This window comes from Tamandua tetradactyla, chromosome 11 (assembly GCF_023851605.1).
Source record: "Tamandua tetradactyla isolate mTamTet1 chromosome 11, mTamTet1.pri, whole genome shotgun sequence".
In the NCBI taxonomy this organism is placed as follows: Eukaryota; Metazoa; Chordata; class Mammalia; order Pilosa; family Myrmecophagidae; genus Tamandua; species Tamandua tetradactyla.
In genome coordinates this window covers 44,961,898-44,986,829 of record NC_135337.1, presented here as the reverse complement: position 1 = coordinate 44,986,829, position 24,932 = coordinate 44,961,898, and the positions used below count along the sequence as shown (strand labels likewise).

Here is a 24,932-nt window from a genome sequence, read left to right as displayed (position 1 = left end):
GTATCCTAAATAAAATAGGGAGCCATTGATAGATTCTGATGTAAGGATTGTCATGACCTGATATTTAATAATAATGACGATGATGATGAAATTATGATTAAATGAAAGCTAATAACATTAGCAATCATAATAACTAATATTTTCATGGAAGCCTTACAATGTGTCAGGTTATGTGTTGTGTATTAGGTATTATCCCCTTATTTCATGCTTCCAGGAAACCTGTAAGTTAGACATTAATATCCCCAGTTTACAGGTAACAAAATTGAGTTCAGGGAAGTTGTTTAACCTGTCCAAACCACACAGATAGTGTCTGAATTAAAAGTGAAAGTCCATCTTATTGTAGACCCTAATTCATGCTCTCTGACTCCAAATCAGAACTCTTTCAAGAATACCACTGTAAACAAGTAATTAAAATGACAATTACAAAAAACTAATTTGGGTGCTTTCAAATCCTCAGCACTAGCTCTGGCAAGCAGAGGAGTATGTGTGATGGAGTTGAAGCTTCGGGGAACCTCACCTGCAGGGTTTTTTCTTAGGGAGCTCCTTATTGTACACCCACCTCGATTGTACAAGAGCCGTGTAGACCTTAATTGTGATGCTGCTGCTGAGTCCCTTCTGATGAAAAAAACCAATCAGGTGAAAAAGGCCACTGGAGGAAAAGGAAGGCCCTGTGGAAGTTTGCCGTGGCACTTGCAAGTGGCAAGGATGACAAAGTTCTAGCATCCTGAGATCCTAGAAAATAAGTGAGTTATGATGATCAACTCCAATGAAAAGAGTGTTTTCTCTGGGAATGGTCACAGGGAGAAACTAAACTACAATGCAGGCTAGACAGGCTCAACTAACCCCATCAGTTGTCAGAGCCCTTCCACATTGGGCTGAAAATTCAGGCTGTTGTGCCCAAGAGGCCATCAGTCATTGGGTATAGTTCCCTCCAGGAAGGTTGTGACCTGGAGCGAGGAGACACTGCTGCTGAGGCAATTCCCCGAAGGGGGCAGATAGCCAAAGGTCCTCCACTATCACCTCCTAGAGACTTGGAAAAGAACCGTGACTGCACATCTCCACTCTGTCCCTTTTCTTTATTTTTTCCTTTGTTTTTTCCTCAGCATCTTTTCATGAATATTTCCAACATTGTCTTTCATATGAATCATTCCCTCTTAGTATGAAGGTTATTAATGTGCCGAGCAAGCTTCCATCCACAATATGTGGTTGCCTCAAATCAGGCTACTCTGTCTGTCTTTCACTCTTCTGAGAGTTTTCTCAGCCTAGAGGATGTCATTTTCTTACCTGCAGACTGACGATCCTTTTTCACACCTCCCAGAGAAACATTTGCTTATTCAAATACCTATTGGTCATCTCCTAGGATTAAAGCACTGAATTTAGATAGAAGAATCTCCTTCAGGATCCATTTAGGCATCTCACAATTTTATTCATAATGTTTTCCTTTTCTTAAATCTCTTTTAATATTGTGTGAAGGGGGCTGGGAAGGATCAACTGTGATAGTACCCTATAGATTAATATAATTAAACTACCAGACTTTATAAAACCTGTAGATATATGACAATCAGAAAGAAGGGAACTTGCATTTTATGAAACCTACTTTTCCTTCTCAGGTGTCTCCCTTTCCAAGATGATTCCTTTCATTTTAAGATTTTTTTTTCAGCTCAGCCCTGAGAGCTCCTCAGGAGCCAGTAGTGACATTCCCTAAGTCCCTCCTAGATATTCCCAAAGAAAACTCATATATACAGAACTCACAGTCAGTATAGGGGCCTAGAGATGAAACATGAGTCTCTCTGTTCAAATTCTAGCTCTACCACTGATGTGTTTTGGAAACTTGGGAATAATATTTAATTTTCATGATCCCAAATTTCTTTATATGTAAAATTAGCATGACAATAATTCAATTTTGGTAAAATTGTTATAGTGTCTGTAATCCAAGACCTGTTGTGAGGATTAAATTTTATAACATGAAATACTTTGAACTGTGCCGGCTGATAGGAAACCCTTTGCTTAAGTATTCTTTATTATTTTAAAATCCATCCAGAAATTGGTCTCCAGAACTACCTCTTCACTAGCACAAAGTAGGGCAGTACACATAGGCACTGGCTCACATGTCAGGAGCCAAGGACTGTGTGAACTCAGTACAAAGTAGACCAAGACAGGTCCAATTTCAGTCTGTTTGGGAGTGGTAGTTTCGTAGTATAAAGACATACATAATAGTAGACAATTTCAAAATAAACTCAATGTTAATAACTGATGAACACAGAGTTATAAATACTGTATGAGAAACAAATAGGAGTGCAAGCAGGAGAGAAAGTAGGAAGTAAAATTCTGTTAGAGATGAAGGAATGGTTAAGAGTTGAGTGGGGTCAATAGAGATAGAAAAAACTGGGCTCCTTGGAGATTTTTTCCCAGGAAGCAGAATCTACAGAACTTATACTTGAGAGAGGTCACAATTAAAGGAAGGGAGAGTGGAGACAAGAAGGACAGGCATTGACAAAGGTATTCTGCAAAGTGAGAGATAGTAGGACTACTATCCTCCTGTCCTTCCTGATTGTTGGTTGGGGACTGCTCTCAGGTTCTAGTGACCACCCACATTCCGTAAGATCCCCTCTCCATCTTTCAGCCAGCACCAGCAGCTTCTTTTCTACTACCAACAAGTTTGGCAGCTTTGGCAGAAATTCCCATTTCTCAGCTGGAGAAAGTTCTCTTTCAAAGAGCTCGTGTGATTAGATGAGGCCCACCCTGAAAGTATCCCTAAATTAAGATCAGCTGATTAGTTACTTTAAGTAAAGTACAGCTTTACTTTTTTTAACTTCACAAATACAAAACTCCCTTTTCTGTGTTACATATCATAACCCTAGATATAATACCTCAACATATTCACGGTCCTGGGTGTAAACATAGGAAATCATGGAGGACCATATTAGGATTTTGCCTGCCACAAAGTCAACAGGGTCTCTGTCACAACTACTCAATTTTACAGTTAAAGTCTGAAAGCAGGCAGGGAAAATATATAAATGAATTTAAATGGCTGTGTTCTAATTAAACTTTATTTATAAAAACAGACTGAAGTGCATTTAGCAAATGGACCATAGTTTGCCACTCCTGGTCTAGTCAACAGTAAAAACATAATTCTCTTGGTAAAAATAGATTCACATTAAATACATATTGAATTGGTTCCAGTTGAGTAAATTCCAGGAAAGGGTGAATTGAATGGAGAGAGTGACGCTCTGCAGCTACTAGCCTAGTACTGGACTCTGGCCTGGTCTAGACCATACCCAGTGGGCTGCTGTACTCAGGGAGAGTGGGAGTTGTGGAAAATAAGTGGTGCAAGAGCACCATCTACTTGAAAGACTGGAAAAATGCAATCTGGCAAACTGTTTTTCTACCCAGGCTCTAACAGCCTTCCGAAAGACTGCCCTGGCTTGGCTGGGAATTACTGATAAACCAAGTGCCAGAGGACACTGTCAGTGCAAACCCAAGCAACAATAAAATCTTAGACAAGCAAGGGAAACCAACTTTCAAAATAACATTGTCAAGATAATTACATGCAGTTTGCACGGGTAGTTTAATGGTTAGAATGGCTGCCTTCCATGTGGGAGACCTGGGTTCGATTCCTGGGCCACGCACCAAAAATAATAATAATAATAATAATAATAATAATAATAATAATTAGATGCAAAGAAATCACAGATAGATATGGTCAAATCAAATGATGAATGTAAAAAATCAGAAGAGACACAGAATTTGGAACAAAAAATCCATGTTCAAATAACTTCAATGAGATGGTCAAAGAGATAAAGGATATCAGTAATACATTAGAATAACATAAAAAAATGTGAAAGAATAAATGGACTTTCTTTTAAATATAGTAGACTTTCAGAAATGAAAGATACTATAGATCAGATCAAAAGTATGCTAGAGGCATATAAAGCAGAAGAAAGAATAAGCAAAGTAAAGGACAGAGCAACTGAATTTGAATGCACAAAAGAACAAACAGAGGAAATAAAGGAAAAATTGGAATTAGATCTCAGGGAAAAGATTGACAACAAGAAGCACACAAATGTAACAATCATAGATATCCCTGAAGGACAAGAGAAGAGTAAAGGGCCAGCAAGATTCTTTGAGGTGATAATTGCATAAAATTTCCAAACCATTATTATAAAAGACATAATTATGCAAATCAGAGAAGCCCAATGTATTCCAAACAGAATAAATCTAAATAGACACAATCCAAGACACATACTGTACAGACCGTTAAATGCTGAAGAAAAGGAGAGAATCCTGAAAGCAGCAAGATAAAACTGATACATCAAATCAAGGGAAGCCACATAAGCCTAAGTGCCAACTACTCATCAGACACCATGGAAGTGAAAAGGTGGTGGCATATTTAAGATCCTGAAAGAGAAAAATTGCCAGCCTAGAATTCACTATTCAGCAAAGCTGCCCTTCAAAAGTGATGGAGAGTTTAAATTTTCACAGATAAATGCTGAGAGAATTTGTTAACAAGAGACCTTTCTTCTAAGAAATGCTAAATGTAGTTCTACCAGCTGAGAAAATAAATAAGACAGGAGAGAGAGAGGTTTAGAGAGGAGTATAGATATGATTTTCAGTAAAGATAACTAAAAGGATAAAAAGGAAGAAAAATATTAGATCTAACAAATAAAAGTCAAAAGATAAAATAGTTGAAGTGAGGACAGCTTTTACAATAACACTGAATATTAATGGCTTAAATGTCCCAATAAAAAAGGCGCAGATTGACAGAATGCATAAAAATATATGTTCCATCTAAATAGTGTTTACTTAAGACTCACTTTAGACACAAAGAAACAAATATGTTGAAAGTGAATGGATGGAAAAAGATATTCCATACAACCAATGACTAAAAAAAGGCAGAACTAACTATACTAGTATCAGATAAAATAGACTTTAAATGCAAAAACATTATAAAATATAAAGAAGGAAACTATACATTAATAAAAGGTCAATTAATCAGAAAAAATAACAATCATTAAATTTATGTACCTAATCAAGGAGCTCCATAGTACACGAGGCAAATATTGATAAAACTGAAAGGAATAATAGATATTTCTACAATAGTAGTGGGAGATTTCAACACACTACTCTCTTCAATAAATAGAACATGCAGACAGAGGACCTAAAAAATAGATAAATCAGTAAATACCTTGAGTTGAATGAAAAACAAGAGTATAACATATGAAAACTTATGGGATACAATGAAGGTGGTGTTGAGAGGGACATTTATAGCCTTAAACACAGACATTCCAAAGAAACCAGATAAAGAGCAGCTAACTAACTCCAAAGCAAGCAGAATAAAAGATATAACAAAGATTAAAGCAGAAATAAATGAAATGGAGACAAAAAACCATAGAGAGAATCAATAAAACAAAAAGTTTATTCATTGACAAGAATAAAATTAACAAATCCTTATATAGACTAATGAAGTAAAAAAGAGAGAAGATGCATGAAATAAAATGAGAAATAGGAAGGCAGTCATTACCACAGACGCTGAAAAAAAAGATGACTAAGAGGATATCATGAACAACTGTATGCCAACAAACTAGACAACTTAGATGAAATGAACAATTTCTTAGAAACCTACAGCCTATACTGAATCAAGAAGAAATAGAAGACCCAATAAACCAATCATAAGTAAAGAGATAGAAACAGCCATCAGAACCCCCCCCCCCAAAAAAAAAACAGAGTCAGATGACTTCACAGGGGAATTTTACTAAACATTCCAAGAAGAATTAATACCATTCCTGCTCAAATTTTGCCAAAAAAAAAAAATTGAAAAAAGTTTTACCTAACTTATTCTATGATGCCAACATCACTTTAGCACCAAAACCTGATAAAGATACTGTAAGAAAAGAAAACGAGAGACCAATCTCACTGATGAATATAGCTGCAAACATTCTAAAAAAAGTACTTGCAAATTGAATTCAACAACACATTAAAAGGATTATACATCATGACCAAGTAGGTTTTATTCCAGATATGCAAGAGTGTTTCAAAGCACACAAAAAAAGTAATGTAATACAACTTATTAATAAATCAAAGGGGAAAAAAGTCACATGATCATCTTAGTTGACACTGAAAAGGCATTCAACACAATTCAGCATGTTTCCTTGATAAGAATACTTGAAAAGGTAGAAATCAAGGAAACTTCCTCAATATAGTAAAGGGCATGCATGAAAAGACTCAAGGCTAACATCATATTCAATAGTGAGAGACTTTTCATTTAAGAGAAAATAATGCTCACTGTCACCACTGTTATTCAACATTGTGCTAGAAGTTCTAGCTAGAGCAATTAGACAATAAAAAGAAATCCAAATTGGAAAGAAAAAGGTATAATTGTCATTATTTGTAGATAACATGATCCTATATTTGAAAGATCCTGATAAAACTACAACAAAGCTACTTGAGGTAATTAGCAAATTAAACTAAAGTGGCAGGATACAAGATAAACATGCAAAAATCAGTAGTGTTTCTATACACTAGTAATGAACTATTCAAGGAAGTAAATTTAAAAATTGCATTTATAATAGCAACTAAAATAATGTCCTTTCTAGAAATAAACTTAACCAAGTATGCAAAGGAACTGTACATAGAAAACTACAATACACTGCAAAAAAGAAACAAAGAAGACCTAAATAGGTGGAAATATATTCCATGTTCATGTATAGGAAAGCTAAATATCGTTAAGATATAAATTCCATCCAAATTGAACTATAGACTCAATGAACTACCAATAAAAATTATAACTACCTACTTTGAAGAGTTGGAAAAGTTAGCTATCAAATTTATTTGAGAAGGAAAAGGGCCTCAAATCGTGAATCATAATCTTGATTTTAAAGCTTATTATAAGGTCAAAGTCATCAAACAGCTTGGTATTGCCATACAGATAGACATATTGATCAATGGAATTGAATTGAAAATTCATAAATAGAAACTCAGACCTATAGTCAATTGATTTTTGAAAAGGCTCCTCAATCCACTCAACTGGGATAGAATAATCTTTTCAATAAATGGTGCTGGGAGAAGTGGATATTCATATCCAAAAGGATGTACCTCATACCCTACACAAAAGTTAACTTAAAGTGGATCAAAGACCTAAAGAGAAGAGCCAGTATCATAAAACTCCTAGAAGAAAATATATGGAAATATCTTCAGAACCTACTTATAGTAGGTATCTTCTTGACCTTGAACCCAAAGCACACGCAATGAAAGAAAAAAATAGATAAATGGGAACTCGAGATTAAATATGTTTTTGCTTCAAAGGACTTTGTCAAAAGGGTGAAGGCAGCCAACGCAATAGGAGAAAATATTTGTTAACCACATATCTGATAAGAGTTTCATATTCAGTATGTAAAAAGAAATCCTACAGCTCAACAATAAAAAGACAAACAACCCAATTCACTAATATTAACTAACCAGAATATGTAAATGTTTTGCATTTTATGTAGTCATAAAACATTGAATATAGGTTACCAAGAAATAGATTGAAGCTGGACATGGGGAGTGGTTGCCTATTATGTACAGAATTTTTAACAAGATTGAATTTAAATGTTTGGAAATGGGTAGAGGTGAGAGTAGCTTATTATTAAGCTTATAAGTAATCATGCTGAATTTTCAGTAACTTTGATTGAAAGGTGTTGTTTAGAGTCATATATGTCACCAAAAGGAAAGATAGAGGTTTAAGCATGGGATTATATAGCAGAATGAACCTTGAGGTGGATGTTAAGATTAACACTACGAATATAAATAAGTTCCTTCATGAACTAGTACAAATCAATGAACACAAGACTTAATAATAGATTATCTTATTAATAGATTATTAATAATAGATTAATAACAGGTATATGGGGGAAAACACCTATTGCAAGCTACAGACTATATAAGATATAGCAGCAATATCTGTTAATGTCCTTTCATCAACAGTAACAAGTGCATGACACCAATACAGAGCTCTGTAATAGGAGGGAATAAGGGTATGGGGTATTTGGGGTTTTATTTTATTGTTATGTCCATATGTTATTTTTATTTCTGGAGTTTTATAATGGTTTAAAAGTGAATGTGATGATGATTGCACAACTAATTGATGACACTGTGAGACACTGATTGTCTACTTTGGATGGACTATATGGTATGTGAATATATCTCAATAATATTTCCAGGAAAAAAAAAAACATTAAATGATAAAATCTTAAGTATAGAAAACAGGTCACCACAGGTCATGGCTTCTGAAGAAGATGGTAGCTTAGGTAATAATCTAGAAGTAGACCCACTCTTCCCATAGACACAGTCAGTGCACAGGAAGAAACAGTCTCAATCAATGGTTCTTAGTTGCCAGAGTCCAGGGGAGCACTGTACAGCACCCAGGAAAGAGTGGGACAGGTAGACTGAGAAGCTACAGCAAAAATTGTGAATGAATCACTCCAGCGGCAATGGCCAGCACCCATCACCAAACCTTGAGGTTTGTCTCCTAGATGGTCTGTGGCTGGTAGCCCCACATAGGCAGGTTTGAAGCCTTTTTCTTCAAAAAGGGTAGAAGCACTCGAGTGATGAGTACAGCTTCTGATGGGCAAGTTTGGACTGCTGAGTTCTGGCTGCTCAGAATAGCCATTTTTTCAATGTTGTCTTGTGGATGATGAAAAAATACCACCACCACCCCTTAGGGCTGTGGACAATGGTTTGTCTAACAGTGTCATCTGCTGGGTTGGCCAGGAAAGGACACCTTTGGGGAAGCCTCTAACTTCTTTTCCTTTTCCTGATCCTTTCCCCAGTGTCCTTTGGAAAAAAGTATCACCCCCTTCGTGGGTCTCTGGCCCTGTTATGATTGGCTAAACAGAAGCAATTCAAAAAGTCTAGAATAAATTGAACCAAGTGTCAAAGAAGAGCCTTAAAACAAATTCAATCGTTAATAAAACCGTAAGCAAGATAAACAGATATGCCCATACATCAGAAAAAAACAAACAAACAAACAAACAAACAAAACGATTACTGGCCATCCTAAGAAATGGGAAGATATAGCCAAGTTAAAAGAACAAATTAAAAATTTGGAAGAGACATAGAATTTAGAACAACTAAACAAAGACCTTCAAACAAATCTAAATCAAATCAAGGATATAAAGGAAAATATGCATAAAAAAGGGCATTAAGAAGACACCAAGTGGGCATAAAGAAGAATTTGAAAGCATGTAAAATAAAATAATAGAACATATGGGAATGGAAAGTAAAATAGAAGAGATTTAAAATAACCCAGATGCATACATCAATAGATTTGAACAGGCAGAAGAAAGTTTCAGCAAATTAGAAGACAGGGCATCTGAAGTCTTACAGACAGATGAAAAGAAAGAAAAAAGAATGGAAAAAAATTGAGCAGGGTGTCAGAGAATTGAATGACAACATGAAGAACACAAATATGTATGCCATAGATGTCCTTGGAGTAGAGATGGAAAATGGGGCAGAAAGAACATTTGAAGAAATAATCGCATAAAATTCCCAACTCTTATGAAAGATGTGAACATACATATCTAAGAAACTTAATAAAAATAAATTCTATTAGATCTACTCCAAGACACATATTAATCAGAATGTCAAATTTCAAAGACAAAGAGAAAATTCTCAAAATAGCAAGAGAAAAATGATTCATCCCATACGAAGGAAGCTCAATAAGACCAAGTGTGAATATCTTCTCAGCAAGCATGGTGACAAGAAGGTAGTGATATGATGTATTTAATGCTCATAGAGAAAAACTGCCAGCCAAGAAATTTTATCAGCAAAGCTTTTCTTTAAAAAGGAGGAATAGTTTAAAATAGTCACACTAAACAAAAACAGAGTTAATAAGAGACCTACCCTACGAAAAATACTAAAGGGAGTTCTGCAGGCTGAAAGTAAAAGACAGGAGGGAGAGGCATGGAGGAGGGTACAGAAATGAAGATTTTCAGTAAGGGTAACTAAAAAGGTAAAGGGAGAGACAAAAATAATATATGATATATATAAAAGCCAAAGGATAAAATGGTTGAACTGAACACTGCCTTTGAGTAATAATATTGGATGTTAATAGATTACATTCTCCAATCAAAAGACACAGATTGGCAGAATGGATAAAAAACCATGGTTCAATTATATGTTGTTTACAAGATAATTATCTTAGACTCAAAGACACAAGTAAGTTGAAAGTAAATGGCTGGGAAAAGATATTCCATGGAAACAGCAATTTAAAAAGAAGTGGTTAGCTATATTAATATCAGACAAAATAGAATTTAAATGCAAAACTGTTATTATAAACAAAGAAGGGCATTATGTTTTAATAAAAGGGGCATTCCATCAAGAAGAAATAGCGATCATATTTATGCTCATAACTAGTGTGCCTCAAAATATGTGACGCAAACTCTGGTAAAACTAAAGGGAGGAATAGAAATCTCTATAATAATGGTTGGGGATTTCAATACACTGTTCTCATCAATAGATAGAATTTTTAGATAGAGGATCAATAAAGAAACAGAGACCTTCAGTAATATGATAAATGAACTAGACCTAACAGACATATACAGAACACTGTACCCCCAAAACAGAAAAATATGTGTTTTTCTCAAGTACTTACAAATCATTCTCCAGAATAGACCACATGTTAGGCCATAAAACAGGTCTCAATATATATAAAAAGTTTGAAATTATACAACACACTCTCTGTAATCATAATGGAATGACACTGGAAATCAATAAAAAGCAAAATATTGGAAAATTCTTCTTTTTCATTTCCAAATTTATGGACACTAAATAACACTTAAAAATTCAGTGGATTAAAGAAGAAATTGCAAGGTAAATCAGTAAGTATCTTAAGATGAATGAAAATGAGAACACAATGCATAAAAACTCATGGTATACAGTGAAGACAGTGTGAGAGGAAAATTTAAAGCCTTACTCGCCTGCATTAGAGAAGAAATTGGTAAAATCAAAGACTTAACTGCACACCTGGAGGAACTGGAGAAAGAAAAGCAAATTAATCCTAAAGCAAGCAGAAGTAAATAAATAGCAAATATTATATCAGAAATACAAGAAATTGAGAATAAAAATCAGTAGAATCAACAAAACCAAAAGTTGTTTCTTTGATATCAATAAAATTAATTAAAAATTTTTAATTGACAAAAAAAAGGAGAGAAGATGCTAATAAATAACATTAGAAATGAAAGGGGCTGCATTACTACTGACACTCCTGGAATTAAAAGGATCATAATTAGAAACTAGTATGTTACTGTATGCCAACAAATTAAACAATTTAGTTGAAACGGACAAATTTCTGGAAACAAATGAACAACTGGTACTGACTCAACAAACCAATCATAAATAAAGAGATTGAATAAGTCATCAAAAACCTCAAAAGGAAAAGCCCTGAACCAGATGGATTCACAGGTGAGTTTTACAAGCATTCCAAAAAGAGTTAATACCAATCCTGCTCAAATGTTTCCAAAAAAATTTGAAGAGGAAGGACCACTACCGACCTCATTCTATGAAGCCAACTTTACCATAACACCAAAGCCAGATAAAGATCCTACAAGAAACGACAATTGCATACCAATCTCTCCAATGAAGACAGGTGCAAAAATCCTCAAATAGATACTTATAAGTCAAATCTGACAACACAGTAAATAATTGTAAATCATGATCAAGTGGGTTTTATTCCAACACAGTAAATAATTGTAAATCATGATCAAGTGGGTTTTATTCCAAGTAAGGAAGAATGGCTCAATGAGGTACACCACATTATCATCTTGACTGATGTTGAAAAGGCATTTGACAAAATCCAGCGTCCTTTCTTGATAAAAACACTTCATAAGACGGTATAGAAAGAGTCTTCCTCAATATGAAAAGCCCACATCTATCATCATACTTAATGGTGAAAGAGAGAAAACTTTCTCTCTAAGATCTAGTATAAGACAAGGATGCCCACTGTCACCACTGTCATTAATGCCAGAAGTGCTAAGTAGAACAGTTAGGCAAGAAAAAGAAATAAAAAACATCCAAATTGGAAAGGAAGAAGAAAAATTTTCACTATGTGCAGATGACATGATTGTATATTTAAGAAGTCCCCCAAAATCTATAACAAAGCTAGAGCTAATGAATGAGTTCAGCAAAATGTCAGCAAACAAGATCAACATGAAAAAATCATTAGTGTTTTATACACTAATAATGAACAATCTGGAAAGGAAATTAAGAAAAAAATTCCATTTCCAATAGAAACTCAGAAAATCAAATATCTAGGAATAACCTTAAGCAATGATGTAAAGGAATTATATGCAGAAAACCATAAAACATTGCTGAAAGCAGTCAACAAAGACCTAAATGAAAAGGCATTCTGTATTTATGGATTGGAACATTAAATATTGTTATAATGCCAATTCTACCCAAAATTATTTATAGATTCAATGCAATCCCAATTAAAATTTCAACAGCCTGCATTGTAGATATGGAAAAGCCAATTATCAAATTTATTTGGAAGGTTAAGGGGACCCAAATAGCCAAAAACCTCTCCAGAAAGAATGAAGTTGGAGGACTTACACTTCCTGATTTTATATCATATTATAAAGCTATAGGTTTCAAAACAGCATGGTACTGGCATAAAGATAGACATATTGATCTACAGAATTGAATAGAGAGCTCAGAGATAGATTCTCAAAGTTATGATCAGTTGATTTTTGACAAGGCTGCCAATGGGAGATATCCATATCCAAAAGATTAAAAGACTCTTTCCTCATACCATACACAAAAATTAATTGAAAATAATAAAAGGTCTAAATATAATAGCCAGAACCCTAAAACACCTTAAAGGAAATGTAGGAAAACATTTTCAAGATTTTTTGATGGATGGTGGCTGGTTAAACTTTGCACCCAAATCACAAGGAATAAAACAAACAAACAAAAACAGATAAATGAGATCTTCTCAAATTTGTATACTTTAGTCCTTCAAATGACTTTGTCAAGAAAACAAAAGGCAGCCTTCAAAGTGGGAGAAAATACTTGAAAACCACATCTCTGGCAAGGGTTTTATATCCAGAATATATAAAGAAATCTTACAACTGAACAATAAAAAGACAAACAACCCAATTTAAAAATGGGCAAAAGACTTGAATAGACACTTTACCAAAGAGAAAATACATAGCTTAAAAGCACATGAAAAGATGTTCAACATCAATAGCCATTAGGGAAATACAAAATAAAACCACAATGAGATATCATTTCACAACTAATAGAATTGCTGCTCCTAAAAAAATAGAAAACAGAAAACTGTAAGTTTTAAAAAGAATGTAGATAAATAAGAGCACTTATTCTCTGCTGGTGGGAATGTAGAATTGTGTAGCTACTGTATACAAACAAGTTTGTCTATTCCTCAGGAAGCTAAGGAGAGAATTGCCAAAAACTGCTAGGGGTATACTCAGAAGAAGTGAAAGCAAGAATGCTAACAGACATTTGCACACAAACGTTAATAGTGGCATTATTGCCAAAATATGGAAACAATCCAAGTGCCCACCAACTGATGTAAGGATATACAAAATATGGTGTGTGTGTGTGTGTGTGTGTGTGTGTGTGTGTGTATTCAAATATAGGAACAAAAGCATTTAGAACATATAAATATATAATAGAGTATTACTTAGTAGTAAGAAGATGTGAAGTCCTGATGCATGAGTCAACATGGATAAAACTTGAGGACATTATATGGAGTGAAATAAGGCAGATACAAAAGGACAAATATTGTACAATCTCACTAATAGGATGTAATTATAATGAGCAAACCTATGGAGTTAATACTTAGGATATAGATCACCAGGAGATGGAATGGAGGTAGAGACCTTGGAACTGATTCTTAATTTGTGCAGAATTTTCGTAAGGTGAATTGTAAATGTTTGAAAATGGATAGAGATATGATGGTAGCACATTACCATGAGTGTGAATTGTGCATGTTTTCTGGTTGGAAGGATAACTTTAGGGTCATGTATGTCACTAGAACTAAAATTAGAGGATGAAAGATGGGCTGTATAGCTTAGTGAACCCTGTTGTGGATAATGAATGTGGTGAATAGTCCAAATATAAGAATGCTCTTTTCATGTATGAGGAAAAATGCACCAAAGGCAAACTGTGGACTATAGTTAGTAATATTTCAATATTCCCTTATCAGTTATAAAAGAGTACTACACCAAGGCTAAGTGCCAATAAAAAGGGGGATATAAGGTGTATGGGGCTTTTCTTTTTTGAGCAATAAAAATCTTCTAAAATGAATGCACAACTCTGTGATTATTTATACCAAGAATCATTAGTTATATATTTTAGTTAGATTGTACAATGTGTTGAATGAAAATGCTTTTTTTTAAAAAAAAAAAAGGTTCACAGTAATTATTTTGTTTCTGCTTTACATGTCTCAGAATAACTGGCATTTGGTCTGGGTTAAAATAAATCCTAAACATTTCTATTTGTTAGAGCTAGAACCACCTTGTATGTGAAATTCCTGTTTTACTAAGTATCAACTTTCTTATTCAAATATAGGAACAAAAGCCTTTAAAACATAAAAATCAGAGTAGTAATGAAGTTAGACTAGCCAACTTTCAACAAAAATGTCCTACGTGGTAATTTTTTAATTCGTATATAAAATAATTTGAAGAGAAATAATTTAAATAATGAAAATTTTAATGAAATGTTTGCTCAAAACTTTCCATTTTTTTAAGGGTGTGAAAAGTGGGATAAACAGCTTTTCCTGAAATAGCAGTAGCTTGGCCCACTTTATAGGTAAAATTGAAGGACCATGAAATTAATTTAACTTCTTTGGGAAGGTACTCTATATGTAAACCACAGCGTGGTTGAACCTGCAGTAGGGTATTTTTAAGTGAGCACTCCAGCCAGCTAGGAACAAAGAAAGACTTGATCTTTACACAACAGACTCATAATCATCATTCTTTTATACACACATTTATTCAGTTTTTATTATGATCCAATTCTGTGCAATGCACTATTTCTGAAAAGGCAAGAAGGAAATAAATGATGGGAAAACAGAATGAAAAGGGAAGTAGGGAGAAAAGAATGAAGGAGGAAGAGCAGGAAGGACAAAGAGTAGGAAAGAGCAAGGGGAGAATGGCAGAGAACAAGAGAATGGAAGAGAAGGTAGAAAGAGGGACATTTTATATATGGCGTTCTTTCTCTCTTAGCTAGTGGCTCACTGACTATATCAAAAACTACAAAAACTTGCTCAGAATAAAGAAAAAAAGTACCAACTTCTGGGGAAAGGGCAAAGTTTGGGATGCTTGTACAGAAAGTTGCCCAGTTACTCTCTGAAATTTGGGTAGAGGTACTAGGAAGTTGAGGTTAGATTAACTCTATTGATGTTATGAGACAATTTTGAGACCTATATGAAGTCACAGGTTAAAGAAATAATTTACTGAGGAAATGCTTTTTCTCTCCAACATGTTTTAATTATAAGAAGAACTACCTTCTTAATCATGGAAATGTTGCAAGACATTATAGTAACCAGAAAAGTCAATGTTGGAGAATGAATCATGTCCCCCACAAATGGCATGTTCAGGGCCTACTCTCTGCTCCTGCGGGTGTGAACTCATTTGTAATTAGGACCTTTGAAGATGTTGTTAAAGTGTGTGCAAACTGAATGAATTTGGCTGAAGTCCTTATAAACAAAGGAAATTGGCCTTCAAAAGAGAAGCCACTGGGAGCAACAATAGAAGTGGAAGTCAACACAGCCCAGAAGAGAAAGCAAAGTCACCACTATGTGTCTCGCTTCGTGAAGGAGAACCCAAGGAACCACCAAGAATTGCTGGCCTGCCAGAAGATACCAACCCATAAGGAGCAAACCGTATAGCCTCTGAAGCCAGGAGCCAATAAATTCCTGTTGTTCAGTTAAGGCAACCATTGTATGGTATTCGTTTTAGCAGTCATGTAATTTACATAGTCAAGGTGTAGAATGATATTTGTTCCTGGTGCCCACTCTGGAAATTACACTCTGTATTTGTCCGTTCTGGAGGTCAAAAGTATGAATCAGTGAGCAGTGGGTTGAAGCCACTAACTCTGGCTAATGAGAGCCAATTGTCCTCATTCAACTCCATGTTCAAGGGCAATTAGCAATCAATCAAAACAGGAGAGTTACACTATCAAAATTAGCCAAAATTAAAAATCAGGGCTTTTTTAGCCTCTAGAAGCCAATTTTGAGCATTTACTATCACAAAAAATGTAAACAATAGACTTATTAAAGTCTCTTCCATCCAAATGTTCCCACATATCTGTTGTTTTTTACTGATTAGTAAGTAATAAAATGGAGAACTTCTCATTCAGATCAAAATTATTAACCAAAATGTTCTTCCTGTAGGAAATATCTAAGAATGTGGGATGTTGGTGAAAAGATGAGATATTAAAAAGAACTAATGTGCTTCTAAGAGTTCAAGAGATAATAGGAAAATGAAAATTTAAATATATTGAAAATTTTGCATCTGTAGTTTATTTTGGGATTATTTATCTCAGTTTCATCTATGAAACCAAAGCTCATGGAAAAAGTATTTATAAATAACTTCTCTCAAAGATGAAGGATAAGAAAGTATACAACAAAGAATTGGCTAAGTCTCAAAATTCACACACATTCGTTCATTCTTGCAGGGGGTGAGGGCAGCGAATGTATGCAAGTGCAGAATCAGAAACCATTAGAGATGCTATCTAGAACTTTTGGAAGTCTCTAGACATTGGAATGTCCAAAGATATTTTAGACATTGTCCTTGACTCTAAGGAAATACTGACGTCATCTTATGGCTGAGAAAACAGGCTTCTCCAAACTCAATGAGAATTCAAATCTCTGTCCCTTGAATCAACTTCTATAGCAATTTCATTAAGTGACACTTAAAATTTGCGTATATGTTCTGCACATTAAGTATATTCCAGATTCTTCTTTTGCACATTGTGAAAACTGGAATATGTGCAAGTATCTCATAATTTTTACATTATAAATTCAAAAGGCTGAATTCCAAAGTAAAGGAGGATGTGGAAAAAATAGTGGTCTATATGTGTAAAACTTATCTAAGATAAAAATGTAGATCTCTGGGGCTCAACTACAGAGGTCTTTATTACATAGGACCAAGAGAACCTACATTTTTAACAAGCAGAGGAGGATGTGAGTACAACACGAGTGATTCTTATGCCTGTTTTGAAACACAGATGAGAGAGTGTATCTGGACTTTCTACCTTTCTGTTAGGTGAAAGCAAAGCCCAATCTCCCTGCTGAACACTGAGGCAGCTGCATCTCCACCCCCCCCAGGGCCAAACTGTCCTTAGACTGTATTCCGCATTTCACAAAAGAATGCCACTTAGTACTGGGTCTTTAGCAAAGGGTTACACAATGACTAAAAGTTCCCTCTTCACTAGTCCAGGATGGGAGTAGGGTCGTGGAAAGGAGTAATCCTAACTGCATATAACAATGTCAGAAAGGAATCTTGTTATGTATTCAGATGCAAAATTTTCAATATATTTAAATTTTCATTTTCCTATTATCTCTTGAACTCTTAGAAGCACATTAGTTCTTTTTAATATCTCATCTTTTCACCAACATCCCACATTCTTAGAGTCACTTTAATGAATAAATACCATGGTCAAAGTCCAAATAAGATGAAGAAAGGATTTATTTGGTCTCATGATGAAAGGCAAGAGGTCAAATACTAAGAGGCAATTATCTTCTTTAAGTCATCCCAATTAATATTCCTCTATTCTCATATATAACACAAACTAATCAATAATAAAAGCACTTTAAAGTATTTGGAAAGACATTTAATCTTTTAAGACTGCATTTCCAATTCTGTAATTTAAGTAAGATTTTAAGAAGAAACAAGAAAGTAATAAATTTGAATATCATTGTAAGAATAAATAGGTATATAAAGAAAAGGAGTTTTTCCTTTAAAGAACATATTGGTTGTTTTTTTTGTTGCAGAACATTACATGTACCCCCATTTACCCAAGGATTTGGTTGCATAAGGTAATTAGAATATAACAGAATTATACCTCTTGGAAGAAACATATGGTTTACCATTATTTGAGTTTTTTCATTTTCCAATAAATAAAATTATTCTATGTGTAAGTATAAATCTTGCAGGTGTAGCACAGAAAGAATCATGAGTGTTTTTTTACTTTTTTCTACAGATGATAATATATAAACTATCAGGAAACAATAGCTGGAATTTTTGTTCTGGTGATTTAGTGTGGCAAAACTAACGGTGAAGGTAGAAAATCTACTTGCAGGCAGAAAAAAAAGACAAACTTGGTGTTTACTGAAATATACCAAGGAATCTGTGTGTGCACATAGTGGAAGGGTGATAACTAAACATTTTCAATTTTCTCATGAATAATTATCCACTTGGCTGCTGTCAAATATTTCAAGCATCACTTAATGATACAACGATTTTTCTGGAATTCCAAGGAAGGACACCCTTGTGGAGGGCCAAGCACAATCAGTTTTGTGATTTACAAATTAAGATTAAATAATAGCAAAATATCTCCTAGGAAAAGGAAACAGCAGTTTATTTTTCTACATATGAGAAAATAGCTAAATCGAACTTTTTTTTTTTTTTTTTTTTTTGCTAAATCTACCAAGAGAGTAGAATAAAAGGCTAGTCTCTAAAGGTTTGAAGGTTATGTATTCAAACCTGGTACTTGTGCTTTGAGACAGGTATTTATACAATATTGTCACAAAATTCAGAACTTCAAGAAAAAAATTACTGAGCATATTCTACATTATAAAATTATACAGGCACCTATACCAAGAAATTTTATGTCAAGATTTTACTCTAAGGTAGGAGTTCAGCAATCTTTTTTTCTGTAAAGGGCCAGATAGTGATATTTTAAATTTTGTGGGACATATCTACTCATTTTCTCAACTCTGCTGTTGTAGCATGCAAGCAGTATAAACAATATGTAAACAAATGAGCATGGCTGTGTTGTGATAAAATTTTATTTACAAAAACAAGCAGCAGATTATAGTGTGGCAATCACTGTCCTAAGGAATTAAGCAGAGTTAGCAAGATTTATTTAGAGTTATTCTGCATGCTATTCATGATAACCAAAGATTAAATACAAGTAAACTAAACAATGAAATAGAAATAAATAATTATTACAATTCCAACAAAATGGCATATTATTGATCTGCTTATACTTTTTAATATTAGGTGAATAAAGAAGAATATTCAATTACATATATAGTATGAAAACAATTTTATCATATACAGAAGTATGAAATATGCATATCTTTAAAGGAAATTTATAAAACATTGACAATGTTGTTTCTGGGTGGAAAAAATTCAGAAATTTTATTTTCTTCTTCATTATTTTCCCTTTGACCCATATTTCTACAATGAGTAAATACTACCTTTGTGATAAGAAAATACATGCTAAATTAAAGCTAAATTTAGTACAATTTAAATTTAACAAAACAACTAGTTAGTTTAGCTGTTTTAATTAATTTAGCCATTTACTGGATTTCATAAAACAATTAGAAAATAAAAGTTATTCTGGGAATTTAGTTGAATTATCCAAAAGAAAACTTATGTAATAGAAAAATAAGCCAAAACCTAAGTAATATATGGAACATCTTCATGTAATAAGATTGACAATTTTCCCAAAATTAACGTGTAAATTCAATATATCAACAAAGCTCAGAAATGGTTTTCTTGGAACTTTTTAAAAAAACAAGAAACCCCAAGATAATTTTGAAGAGGAAGAAGAAGTTTGTTCTTCTCACTTTATATAAAAAATTATTAAAAATTATTATAGTTCAAAAGGGGCGATAAAGACCCATGAATAGACTAATTAATATCCTGGAAACAAACTCAAATCTATAGGAAAACTTGCTATATAATAGAAGGTTGATCATAAATGACAAACAGAAATTATTAAGAAAGCCCCGACCCTATTCTTTTGTTCTCTGAAATACACCACCTCACCTGCCATTTTTTTAACCTTTTTTTATGGCATAATACAACATACATACAAAAAAAAGAAATAAAAAAGCAAGTTTTCAAAGAACTCTTCAACAAGTAGTTACAGAACAGATCCCAGAGTTTGTCATGGGCCACCATACCATAATCTGAGATTTTTCCATCTAGCTGCTCCAGAGCATTGGAGATTAGAAGGAATATATGTATTATTTTTCATCACTTTTTTCTTTTTTGTGAAAATTATCATATATACTAAAAAATAATAAATTTCAAAGCACAGCATAACAATTAGTTGTAGAACAGATTTCAGAGTTTGGATGGGCTACACTTTCACAATTTTACATTTTCACTCCTACCTGCTCTAAGATACTGGAGATTAAAGGAAATATCAATACAGTGATTCAGCAATCATACTCGTTTGTTAAACCCTACCTTCACTGTATACTCCATCATCACCTTTGATCTTTCCATTCTACTCTTTAGGGGCATTTGGGCTATAGCCATTCTAAATTTTTCATGTTTTAAGGGACTGTCAGTAATATAGGGTGGGGAGATGGAACTAGCTGATGTTGTGGAGAGACTGGGCCCTCTAGGTTTCAAGATTTATCTGGTCCAGGGACCCATCTGGAGGTTGCAGGTTTCTGGAAAGTTACCCTAGCACATGGAGCCTTTATAGATTCTTATATATTGCCCTAGGTGTTCTTAAGAATTGGCTGGAATGGTTTTGGTTGGGATTTGGCAAATTATGATAGGTAGCAATGTCTAACTGAAGCTTGCTTAAAAGTGACCTCCAGAGTAGCTTCTCAACTCTCTTTGAACTCTTTCTGCCACTGATACTTTATTAGCTATACTTCTTTTCCCAACATTCAGTATGGAATTGTTGATCCCATGGTGCCAGGGCCGGACTCATCCCTCAGAGTCATCTCCCACACCACCAGGGAGATTCTCACTCCTTTAGATGCCATGTCCCACGTAGCGGGGGAGGGCAATGATTTCTCTTGCAGAGTTGGGCTTAGAGAGAGTGAGGGCACATTTGAGTAACAAAAGAGGCCCCCCAGAAGTACCTCTTAGGCATACTATAGGTAGACTATGGTTCTCTGCTACCTACATATATTTGATTTGGTTTTCCCCAATGTCTAACACAGTATCAGGGGATTCCTTGATGGTAAAGTTTAATAGATCCATATTTTTCTCCCATCCCTCAAGGGACTTTGCCAATATTTTTTGATTATCTGCTTAATACATTCTAGGTGTATACAGACATTACATTAGCTATACAGAATTAAAGAATTAGCTATACATTCTTATTCTTGGCTCCCTGTGTTTCAATTAGTTAAATGAGCTATCCAGACAGGTTCAGTTAGATTATATGCTACAGAAAATTTAGGTTCCAGACTAGAGAAAACTTTCTTCCTTTTGTCTCAAAGAGTAGGTTAGGTTCTAAAATAGAGACAATGTCTTCCTTACCCCTGTGTTCTGAATTACTTTAATCCTTATATGATCAACTTTGTTCTTATCTCTGAATACCAGGTTATAGATATATAAAACAGCCTATCAAAATGCAGAAATAATAATTTTTGGACTAAATGCGCCTGTTATAAGAACTTACAACTAGGTCCCTGTTTTCTTATAAGCATTTTCTGAAGGAGACCGTACGACAACTGTTCTTTCGTTTCTGGCTTATTTGTCTCACCAAATTTCTCTCAGGTTCATTCACAATGTCGTTTGCCTCATGACTTTGTTCCTTTTTGTAGCAGTACAATATTCGATCATAAGTATACACCATCGTTCACCAATCTCCTTCTCAGTCAGCGCATCCTTCAGCCACCTGCATTCATTAGGCATCATGTATAATGTCTAATGTCCACAGTCCATCAACGCTCTCCATTTTAGATAATTTTCTTGTTCCCAAGAGAAAGATAACCAATAAAAACACCCTCATGAAGTAGGAAATCTTAAATCTTGTCACTCCCCCCATTATTTACCCCTGCTGTTGCTGTGGGACTGCTGATGCTTTCTTGTTAAACATAGTCCAAACCACCCACATTTTTGTGCTCCAGGAAATGGTGAACCGCAAAGGGTAATCCTGCCCACAAATAAACCCAGGTAAGCCTGGGTTACCTGGCTTCTGCAGCTTTCCTAATGACTCTCTTAAAATGTTCTCATAGTTTTCTTTTTTGGCTTTCCTATAAAACCCCAGGCCTGCATCCTCTGTTTTGAAATACTTCTCATTAATAAACATTTCCCCATCGCTTCATGGCCTTTTGGCTAAGATCAAATGTAGTGTCTGTTCTTATCAGTTTGACATCTGGTGCATCTTAGATCCGGGGACAATATATTAAATGGATTTTTGGAGCAGGGAGATGGGGTGGGGGCTTGCTCCGTCCACTCCACGCATCAACCTGGTGTTGCAGTACTTCCAGGAACGGTGCGCAAAAAAAAAAAATAAAATAAACATTTCCCCAATTGTAATAACCTGATAAAATCACCTCCTTAATTATATGGGGCATTTTGCCTTTCTCTAAAAGTAAAAGGGAGAAATATGGATCATTCAATGTATGGGGTTGGACCATTGGTGACCCCTTATAGGTTCAAAACAAAATAAAACAAAACAAAAGTAAATAAAAGTAACCTTTCTGCGGGGTACAAGGGTAGTTCAGTGGTAGAATTCTTTCCTGCCGTGCAGGAGATCTAGGTTCAATTCCTAGTCCATGCACTTCCACAAAACCAAACAAATAAAACAAACAAATAAAAAAGCAAAGAAACAAAAATTCAACAAATGATGCTGCAATGACAGGATACTCACATGGAAAAATAATGAAATATGACCGCACCCATACAGCACATAAAAAAAATAAAGTATCTTCTCTTCGCAACATAGACACATTTGCATGGGAGTAAGGCATTTTGTAAAAAGTAAAACTTTAAATTATTTAGGAGAAAATAATATACTTCTGGCCTTAAGGTAGGAAAAGCTTTCCCGAATCAAAACTCAAAAACACAAACTAGAAAGGCAAAGAGTGATAAATTTGAGTCTATTAAAGTTAAACCCTTGCATTGTAAGAGATTCTGTAAAAAACGAGACAGTGAATAAAATTGAATGGGAAAATCACAGTGGCTTTGTTATATGGTTTTCTATGGTTATTTTATGTCAGAATTATTACAAAATTTTTTTTAAAGTACGTTTGAAGGTTTGTCTTTGGCAGTCTTTGGCACTGGGATAGGTTGCTCAAACCGCTGAAAGCTCTCAGCCATGAGTCACAGGCCCAGCCCAGATCAAGCAGTGGCCTTAGATGGTGTTACAAGCCGAATGTTGTAGGAGCCTGATATTGAATGATCCTGGGGGACACAATAGTCCAACTTACCCACCCATAGCACCGGTGCTGGGGACACTTCCTCAGAAGTTTCCTAAGTGGCCTTGGTTATCTTTCTGGGTCATGCCCAACCAGTGGCAGTGCAGAGCCCTGGACAATTAGCCAGGTCATCCCACCACAGGAGACAGCAGGCCTTGTTCCCTCTCAGCAGGCAGTAGAATATTCTCTTGGGAGTATGGCAACAGCTCCAATGCCCAGATTCTTTTAAAGTTTGCTCTTAGAGATAATGAAACAATATATGTGGAAGGAATATACAAAAGAAAAGCTCAGCTTTGGGAAAGAATGTAGAAGAGGAAGACAAAGAAGCCTTCTCACTGAGAAAATGAATTCAGTGGTACAAAAAAGAGAATAATAAAACTGCCCCAGATTTGTATATCACTGTTTCTTCCTGAGAATGCTGAGGGATTTCTCATTCTGTTTCTTCGTTTTGTCTTTGTAAACAGATACCCTGTGAAGACCAGAGTTAAAGATCTTTGAAGTTAGAAAACTGTGAGTTGGAGGTTACAAACAGTATCTGTCTTATTGGCTTGAAATTGATATTTGTCTTGGGGCAGATCTCCCTTTACTCTGAGAGACACAACTTGGGTGAAGCAGACAGTTATGTCCTGCAAATATTAGGCAAATAAAGTAAGTTCTTAAATTGTCCTTCAGAAAACCCTAAATCAAGGAAGCAATCCACATTAAGGTGTTTCTGTAGTAAATGAGAAGTGGCTTGTTTAATACTATAAATTGTATCTATAAGGCAGTAGCTCTTTGTAGAGTATGTTATTTGAATTACTTTTCCAAGCTGCTGTGTCAAATACCACACAATGGGTTGGCTTAAACAACAATCAGTTATTGGCTTATGCTTTGGGAGGCTGGAAGTTCAAAACCGTGGCCGGCAAGGCCACCCATTCACCCCAAGATCTGTAGCAGTCTGATGCTGGCCTGCTGAAGCCCTTGGGTTTCCGTGACTTACATCTCGTCTTCCTGTCGCATGATGATCTCTCTCTCTCTTTGGGTCTGGTTTCTGCTGACATTTGATTTTTCTTCTGGTTTCTGGCTTCTGTTTGTGTCCGAATTTCCTCTCTTTATAAACCTTCCAATTCTACGATTCAGATCTACTCTGATTAAATTTGGGCACAACTTCACAAATTATACCATACTCAAAAAGTCTTATTTACATATGGCTTCACATCCACAGGAACGTGGATTAAAATATAAATATGTCTTTTATGAGGACATGAGTCAAACCCTACATTAGTTTAGTTTAGTTTTTGTTTTTTTTTTTTCTGAATCTGGATTTAGAATATGTTATGCTTCAAATTTATGTTATTTGTTGTGTGTGTGTGTGTGTGTGTGTGTGTGAGAGAGAGAGAGAGAGAGAGAGAGAGAGAGAGAGAGAGAGATTTGGCTTAAGCAATTGTTTTGCTTTCATTGGCAGCCTAAACATTACTTAACCAGAACAGATATTCAGATCTAACTTTAATCTCTTAAAGTCCAACTGATTGAAAGGCAATCAGAAGGAGTTGGAAACTGGAAATTGTAAGCTCTGGCTGGGCACAAATATTACTTTTACTTGATTTGT

General features: G+C 34.8%; 1 long non-coding RNA gene and 1 other non-coding gene across 3 annotated transcripts in view; both read left to right on the top strand.

Moving 5' to 3' along the window:
* The window catches only part of LOC143649498 (uncharacterized), a 36,751-nt gene extending 12,327 nt beyond the window's left edge, over window positions 1-24,424 (top strand). Inside the window, exons 3-4 of one of the 2 annotated variants that reach the window (XR_013159057.1) lie at window positions 458-743; window positions 23,809-24,424. This is a non-coding gene — a long non-coding RNA (uncharacterized LOC143649498). The remainder of the gene's footprint in view (window positions 1-457; window positions 744-23,808) is intronic. The other variant, XR_013159056.1, reaches the window with a different exon arrangement.
* LOC143651133 (U2 spliceosomal RNA) lies at window positions 22,240-22,430 on the top strand. Its single transcript, XR_013159870.1, has one exon. It is a non-coding gene; the product is annotated as a U2 spliceosomal RNA (small nuclear RNA).
* Window positions 24,425-24,932: the final 508 nt, after the last annotated feature.